We start from the raw sequence: 9409 nt of genomic DNA, 5'->3' as shown, positions 1-9409 counted from the left end.
CCAAAAAAATGTACAGATCACGGCACCAAAAAATTAGCCCTCATACTGCCCCCTATATGGAAAAATTAAAAAGTTATTGGTGGTCAAAATAGGGCAATTTTAAACATACTGATTTGTACAAAAAGTTTAAGATTTTTTTTAAGCAATACAATAATAGAAAAGTATGTAACGATGGGTATCATTTTAATCATGTTGACCGATAGAATAAAGAAAACATGTCATTTTTTCCGCAAAGTGTACAGTGTGGTCTGGTGAGGGGTTAAAGGGGTTAAAGGGGTTATCCAGGAATCGAAAAACGGACCTATTTTCTTTCAAAGACCTGTCTGTCTCCACTTTGGATGTGGTAGTACAACCTGGCTCCATTCACTTCAATGGAACTGAGCTGCAGAACCACATCCAACCTGGAGACAGACAGAGAGCCGACTTTGGAGCTGATGTTGAAGCTTTCACAGATTCCATTGCTGCCACTGGTTCTTCCTTATGTACATAGATGGTCTAAGCTAGTGGTCTCCAAACTATGGCCCTCCAGCTGTTGCAAAACTACAACTTCCAGCATGTTGGCTGTCCGGGCATGCTGAAAGTTGTAGTTTTGCAACAGCGGGAGGGATATAGTATGAAGACCACTGGTCTAAGCCATCATAAGGACTATCAGCAGTCAACCAGTAGATCATATCAGTATGTGTTCTGGTTTATATAAATCAATATAATGAAAACATTTTCAGTATCCTTGTCCTGTTTCAGTTGAATTGTGTGATTTTTTTTCTAGATAACAACTAAAATGTAAATAATTCAGACGTTTGAATTTTATTGTATTGTAACATATATTATCAGTTGAAACTACAGAACACTGATTCAAAACTAGGGTGCCTCCAGCTATTGCAAAACTACAACTCCTAGCATGCTCGGACAGCAAAAGGATGTCTGGACATCCTGGCAGTTGTAGTTTTGAAACAGCTGGAGGGACACTGGTTTGGAGACATTGTTACAGAATGTTGTACTGATCAGCCATACCATTAAAACCTGTGACAGGTGAAGTGAATAGCAGTATCTCATAACAATAGCCCCTTTCAAGTGGTGAGATATATTAGGCTGCCAGGAAGCAGTCAGTTCTTGCCTTTGAAGCAGGAAAAATTGACAAGATCTAAGTGAATTTGAGAAGGGAAACATGATAAAGAGTTCAAGGTGGAAGCTTCTAAATTTCTCAATTATCAATGTTATGAAGGTTCTAGCTGGAAAAAGCTCCATCCATGGAGGCCAAACCTTGCAACTTACAATATCAGAGTAAGTATCCAGCAATCCAAGGGTACTGTAAAACAAGAAGCTTTATTTAATCCATATAAAAGTCCAAATAGACATTTAAACAGTCGCAAGACAAGAATACAGAGGACTTGACACGTTTTGTGATGAAACACTTAATCATAAGTCATGACTTATGATTAAGTTGCTCACTACTAAAAGCGCCAATTCCTTTGTGTTCTGTCTTGAGACTGTTTGTATGCTCATATGGACTTTTATATGGATTAAATCAAACTTCAAGTTTAACGGTACCCTTGGATTGGTAGATGCTTTTTCTGCTATTGGCTGGAGCCCCTACACTTGCACTCCTAGACTCCTCTCTTCCCATGGTGAGCTTGTTGTTTTCACAGTATTAGACGACTGATTCTAATGTTATAGCTTACTGTTTACACTATATCCTGCATCAATGTCTATATAGACATGGAATGTTTATGTCGTACTTTTAAAATCAGTTACTGACACTACTCTGGTTATTTATCATAGCCCAAGTGCCACATTGGGACTTAAGTTATTTGTTACACTGACATATGCATTGCATGTTAATTGTTGGCTTCCTGTTACTTGTAAGTACATTGCTCTGGAAATCACAGCTGGAACATCTGTCTAATTTTCTAAGAACAAGAACATTTTCAGTTTTCATTTTCAAAAGACAAATGACAATGATCCCTTTATAGGCATTCTACAGGGGTCCCTGAAGGGGGAATTGGGCTATAGAATAGCCATGGTGCCAAACCTGACCATTGTCGCAATTATGACTCATGGAGTGCAGAAATGAAATGTAAATATTATTCTACCTAACATCTTGTCAAGATAATATCAAGAAAATGGTTGTAACCATTCACGCTGAGGGGGCATGAATTCAGCGCAGTAGATGGGACTAAGTAAGACTAGCTCCCTGCCCAGGGGGACTACTTATGGGCCTGGCGAGGGAACTTTCTAATCCTCACCATCCCTGCAGGCAGAAACATCTACCGGGGATGGGGAGCAAGAAGATTTTATCATATATAACATGTTGCCATGCATTATATATGGTCAAATCTGATGACAGATTCCCTTTGACACAATAGGACAGTGCACTGTTACAAATGGATCTGGATAGGTGGGGGTTTGGGCTGGGAAGTGGCAGATGAAGTTCAACACTGATAAATGTAAGGTTATGCACAGGGGTGAAAAAAAAAATCCAGGCTGGCAGTATGTATTAAATGGGAAAATACTGGGGATGACTGACGTGGAAAAGGATTTATAAGTTTTAGTTAATAGTAAATTTAGCTGGAGTGACCAGAGTCAGGAAAATGCTTCCAAGGAAAATAAAATCATGAGGTGCATCAATAGGGGCATAGATGCCCACAACAAGGAAATAATTCTATCACTGTACAAATCACTAGTCAGACCACACATGGAATACTGTGTACAGTACTGGGCACCAGTGTACAAGAAAGATATAGTGGAGCTGGAGAGTGCAACCATCGTATTAAAGAGAAACTAGTTTTACCCTATGTAATGAGTGGCAACACATAATAGAGGTTAATATCATGTGTCCTGCCATGCCTGGATGTCTGCTGGTACATCTATAAATAAATGTGGGGAAAACAATTGTTATAAATGTCACATGCTGTACTGTATGTAAATAAGGCTCAAGAAGTCAGTTAGGTGTCTGGCTGATGAAGTAGTCACAGTGCCTCAGGCTGTAATCCCCCCTATTCATGCTCAAATAATGCCTAGCTAAGAATGATTGAACAACTCAGTTAGGGACTGATGTCATTGCTCACAGTGGTGGCAATCATGTCTGGATAGGAGTGAACAGATCCTAAATAGGTGTGATTACAGCCTGGGGTACAGTGGCTTCTTCAGCAAGCTGCATGCCTGGTGACTACTTAACCCCTTAAGGACCCAGCCAAAATATACCTTAAGGACCCGGCCATTTTTTGAACATCTGACCACTGTCACTTCAAGCATTAATAACTCTGGGATGCTTTTACCTTTCATTCTGATTCCGAGATTGTTTTTTCGTGACATATTCTACTTTATGTTAGTGGTAAAATTTTGTCGATACTTGTTTAATTTCTTGGTGAAAAATTCCAAAATTTTATGAAAAATCATTGCATTTTTTTTTTACTTTGAAGCTCTCTGCTTATAAGGAAAATGGATATTCCAAATAAATTATACATTGATCCACATACACAATATGTCTACTTTATGTTTCCATCATGAAGTTGACATGTTTTTACTTTTGGAAGACATCAGAGGGCTTCAAAGTTCAGCAGCAATTTTCCAATTTTTCACAACCTTTTCAAAATCGGAATTTTTCAGGGACCAGTTCAGTTTTGAAGGGGATTTGAAGGGCCTTCAAATTAGAAATACCCCACAAATGACCCAATTATAAAAACTGTACCCCTCAAAGTATCCAAAATGACATTCAGTAAGTGTGTTAACCCTTTTAGGTGTTTCACAGGAATAGCAGCAAAGTGAAGGAGAAAATTCAAAATCGCAATTTTTTGCATGTTCTTGTAGACCCAGTTTTTGAATTTTTACAAGTGGTAATAGGAGAAAAAGACCCCTAAAATGTGTAACCCAATTTCTCTCGAGTAAGGAAATACCTCCTATGTGTATGTCAAGTGTTTGGCGGGCGCAGTAGAGGGCTCAGAAGGGAAGGAGCAACAATGGGATTTTGGAGAGTGAATTTTGCTGAAATGACACATTTAGGAAGCCCCTGTGGTGCCAGAACAGCAAAAAAAATACCCACATGGCATACCATTTTGGAAACTACACCCCTTAAGGAACGTAACAAGGGGTACAGTGAGCCTTAACTACCCACAGGTGTTTGATGACTTTTGTTAAAGTTGGATGTGTAAATAAAAAAAAAAAATGTTTTTACTAAAATGCTGTTTTTTCCCAAAATTTTACATTTTTACAAGGGGTAATAGGAGAAAATGATCCCCAAAATTTGTAACCTAATTTCTTCTGAATATGGAAATACCCCATGTGTGGACGTCAAGTGCTCTGCTGGCACACTACAATGCTTAGAAGAGAAGGAGCGCCATTGAGCTTTTGGAAAGAGAATTCATTTGTAATGGTAGTCAAGGGCCATGTGCATTTAACCCCTTAAGGACCGGGGTTTTTTCCGTTTTTGCATTTTCGTTTTTTGCTCCTTGCCTTTAAAAAATCATAACTCTTTCAATTTTGCACCTAAAAATCCATATGATGGCTTATTTTTTGCGCCACCAATTCTAATTTGTAATGACGTCAGTCATTTTACCCAAAAATCTACGGTGAAACGGAAAAAAAAATCATTGTGCGACAAAATTGAAAAAATAACGCAGTTTTGTAACTTTTGGGGGCTTCCGTTTCTACGTAGTACATTTTTCGGTAAAAATTACACCTTATCTTTATTCTGTAGGTCCATACGATTAAAATGATACCCTACTTATATAGATTTGATTTTTTAAGACTTCTGGAAAAAATCATAACTACATGCAGGAAAATTAATACGTTTAAAATTGTCATCTTCTGACCCCTATAACTTTTTTATTTTTCCGTGTATGGGGCGGTATGAGGGCTCATTTTTTGCGCCGTGATCTGAAGTTTTTAACGGTACAATTTTTGCATTGATAGGACTTATTGATCGCTTTTTATTCATTTTTAAATGATATAAAAAGTGACCAAAAAAGCACTATTTTGGACTTTGGAATTTTTTTGCGCGCACGCCATTGACCGAGCGGTTTAATTAATGATATATTTTTATAATTCGGACATTTCCGCACGCAGTGATACCATATATGTTCATTTTTCTTTTTATTTACACTGTGTTTTTTTTTTTATTGGAAAAGGGGGGTGATTCAAACTTTTAATAGGGGAGGAGTTAAATGATATTTATTCACTTTTTTTTTTCACTTTTTTTTTGCAGTGTTATAGGTCCCATAGGGACCTATAACACTGCACACACTGATCTTCTATGTTGATCACTGGTTTCTCATAAGAAACCAGTGATCAACGATTCTGCCGCATGACTGCTCATGCCTGGATCTCAGGCACTGAGCAGTCATTCGGCGATCGGACAGCGAGGAGGCAGGTAGGGGCCCTCCCGCTGTCCTGTCAGCTGTTCGGGATGCCGCGATTAGCCGCGGCTATCCCGAACAGCCCGACTGAGCTAACCGGCCACTTTCGGTTTCACTTTTAGCCGCGCGGCTCAGCTCTGAGCGCGCGGCTAAAGGGTTAATAGCGCGCGGTGCCGCGATCGGCGCTGCGCGCTATTAGAGGCGGGTCCCGGCTTCACTATGACGCCGGGCCCGCCGCGATATGACGCGGGGTTACTGTGTAACCCCGCGTTATATCAGGAGAGCAGGACCAAGGGCGTACCTGTACGCCCTTGGTCCTTAAGGGGTTAAAAAGCCCCCCGTGGTGCCAGAACAGTGGACCCCCCCCCCCCCACATGTGACCCCATTTTGGAAAATACACCCCTCACAGAATTTAATAATGGGTGCAGTGAGTATTTACACCCCACTGGCGTTTGACAGATCTTTGGAACAGTGGGCTGTGCAAATGAAAAATCAAATTTTTAATTTTCACGGACCATTGTTCTAAAAATCTGTCAGACACCTGTGAGGCATAAATGCTCACTGTACCCCTTATTACATTACATGAGGGGTGCAGTTTCCAAAATAGGGTCACATGTGGGGGGGTCCATTGTTCTGGCACTATGGGGGCTTTGTAAACACACGTGGCCTTCAATTCCGGACAAAATTTCTCTTCAAAATCCCAATGGCACTCCTTCTCTTCTGAGCATTGTAGTGCGCCAGCAGAGCACTTTATATCCACATTTGGGATATTTATATAGTCAGAAGAAATGGGGTTAAAAATTTTGGGGGGGCTTTTTTCCTATTTTCCCTTGTGAAAAATTTAGGGTAACACCAGCATTTTAGTGAATTTTTTTTTTCTTTTTTCATTTTCCCATCCAACTTTAATGAAAATTCTTCAAACACCTGTGGGGTGTTAAGGCTCACTATACCCCTTGTCACATTCCGTCAGGGGTGTAGTTTCCAAAATGGGGTCACATGTGGGTATTTATGTTTTTGCGTTTATGTCAGAACCGCTCTTAAATGAGCCACCCCTGTGCAAATCACCAATTCAGGCCTCAAATGTACATGGTGCACTCCACTCCTGAGCCTTGTTGTGTGCCCGCAAAGCATTTTACGCCCACATATGGGGTATTTCCGTTACAAATTTTGTGGGTCTTTTTTTCCTTTTCACTGCTTGTGAAAATAAAAATTATGGGGCAACACCAGCATGTTAGTGTAAATTTTTTTATTTTGTTACACTAACAGGCTGGTGTAGCCCCCAACTTTTCTTTTTCATAAGGGGTAAAAGGAGAAAAAGCCCCCAAAAATTTGTAGTGTAATTTCTCCCGAGTACGGAAATATCCCATATGTGGCCCTAAACTGTTCCCTTGAAATACCACAGGGCTCCGAAGTGAGAGAGCGCCATGCGCATTTGAGGACTAAATTAGGGATTGCATAGGGGTGGACATAGGGGTATTCTATGCCAGTGATTGCAAAACAGGGTGCCTCCAGCTGTTGCTAAATTCCCAGCATGCCTAGACAGTCAGTGGCTGTCCAGAAATGCTGGGAGTTGTTGTTTTGTGTATATGTAGTGTTTTACCCTTTATTTTGTGTTAGTGTAGTGTAGTGTTTTTAGGGTACATTCGCACTGGCGTGTTACGGTGAGTTTCCCGCTAGGAGTTTGCGCTGCAGAGAAAAATTTGTCGCAACCCAACTTGAAGTAGGAAATTTACTGTAAACCTGCCTGTGTGAATGTACCCTGTACATTCACATGGGGGGGGGGGGGGGGGCAAACCTCCAGCTGTTTCAAAACTGCAACTCCCAGCATGCACTGACAGACCATGCATGCTGAGAGTTGTACTTTTGCAACAGCCGGAGGCACACTGGTTGGAAAACCTTCAGTTAGGTTCTGTTACCTAACTCAGTATTTTCCAACCAGTGTGCCTCCAGCTGTTGCAAAACTACAACTCCCAGCATGTGCTGATCGCCGAAGGGCATGCTGGGAGATGCCGTTATGGAACAGCTGGAGGTATGCAACTACAACTCCCAGCATGCCGAGACAGCTGTTTGGGCATGCTGGGATTTGCAGTTTTGCAGCATCTGGAGGGCTACAGTTTCTAGTCCAGTGCACAGTGATCTACAAATTGTGGCCCTCCAGATGTTGCAAAACTACAAATTCCAGCATGCCCAGACAGCAAACAGTTATGTGGGCATGCTAGGAGTTGTAGTTTTGCAAGATCTGGAGGGATATAGCTTAGAGACCATTGTATAGTGGTCTCAAACTGTAGCCCTCCAGCTGTTGCAAAACTGCATATTCCAGCATGCCCAAACAGCTGTCTAGGCATGCTGGGAGTTGTAGTTTTGCAACATCTGGAGGGCTACAGTGTAGAGACCACTTTATAGTGGTCTCAGACTGTAGCCCTCCAGATCAACTTACCGGCTTCCATAGGATCCCGGGAGCCGTCCTCTTCTGACGCACGACATCACCGCCCGCCGATCACCGTCGCCCGCAGCCTCCGGACGGGTAAGTGATCTTCGGCGCCGATCCTCTTCGGTTTCCCCGTCCTGCTCAGCCTATTGTGGGTGAGCAGGACGGGGAAAACGAAAGTAAACCCCCCCGCCCCCGATCTGCTATTGGTGGTTGCGTCTAGACCACCAATAGCAGGGATAGGAGGGGTGGCACCTTCAGGGGGATCGTGGGTGTCTTAGACAACCGCGATCCCCCTTATATTTCAGGTCACCGGGCCACCATAGACCCGTATGACTCGGAATCGGCGCAAATTGCAAGTGTGAATTCAATTGCGATTTGCGCCGATCACCGACATGGGGGGGTCTGATGACCCCCTGGGCATTTGCGCGGGGTGCCTGCTGATAGATATCAGCAGTCACCCCGGTCCGGTCCTTGCCCAGCGCGTGGCGGGGACCGAAATTCCCACGGGCGTGTGGATACGTCCTGGGTCCTTAAGTAGCAGAAAGCCAGGGCGTATCCTTACGCCCTAAGTCCTTAAGGGGTTAAAGGGGTACTCCGGTGGAAAACATTTTTTTTTTTTAAATCAACTGGTGCCAGAAAGTTAAACAGATTTGTAAATGAATTCAGGTAGAAGACAGACATGGTGCACATCTACAATCTTGCACAATGATATATTAGATTTGTAAATGACTTCTATTAAAAAATCTTTACCTTTCCAGTACTTTTTAGCAGCTGTATGCTACAGAGGAAATTCTCTCTGCTGACACCTGATAGTGCTCTCTGCTGACACCTGATGCTGTATGATGAACTCTCCAGGGCAGGAGAAAATCCCCATTGCAAACCTATGCTGCTCTGGACAGTTCCTGACACGGACAGAGGTGTCAGCAGAGAGCACTGTGGACAAGACAAAAAATAAATTCAAAAAGAAAAGAATTTCCTCTGTACCATACAGCTGCTAAAAAGTACTGGAAGGGTAAAGATTTTTTAATAGAAGTCATTTACAAATCTGTTTAAAGGGGTACTCCGGTGCTTAGACATCTTATCCCCTATCCAAAGGATGCCTGATCACTGGAGTCCCACTGCTGGGGACCCCTGTGATCTTGCTCGCAGCAACCCGTTTGTAATCAGTCCCCGGAGCGTGTTCGCTCCGGGTCTGATTACCGGCGACCACAAGGCCGACAGCGTGTGACGTCACGCCTCCGCCCCCTAGTGACGTCACGCTCCGCCCCTCAATGCAAGCCCATAGACTTGCATTGTGGGGCAGAGCGTGAGGTCACATGGGGGCGGAGGCGTGACGTCACACGCCGCTGGCCCCGTGATCGACAGTAATCAGACCTGGAGTGAACACGCTCCGGGGACTGATTACAAGCGGGGTGCCGCGTGCAAGATCACGGGGGTCCCCAGCGGCGGGACTCCCGCGATCAGGCATCTTATCCCCTATCCTTTGTATAGGGGATAAGATGTCTAAGCACCGGAGAACCCCTTTAACTTTCTGGTGCCTGTTGATTAAAACAAAAAGATTTCCACAGGAGTACCCCTTTAAGTCTCAGTTACATACTGCGTGAGACAGTTATTAAAGCTATTTTTG

This window comes from Hyla sarda, chromosome 2 (genome assembly GCF_029499605.1).
Source record: "Hyla sarda isolate aHylSar1 chromosome 2, aHylSar1.hap1, whole genome shotgun sequence".
In the NCBI taxonomy this organism is placed as follows: domain Eukaryota; kingdom Metazoa; phylum Chordata; class Amphibia; order Anura; family Hylidae; genus Hyla; species Hyla sarda.
This window is presented reverse-complemented; position numbering follows the sequence as displayed.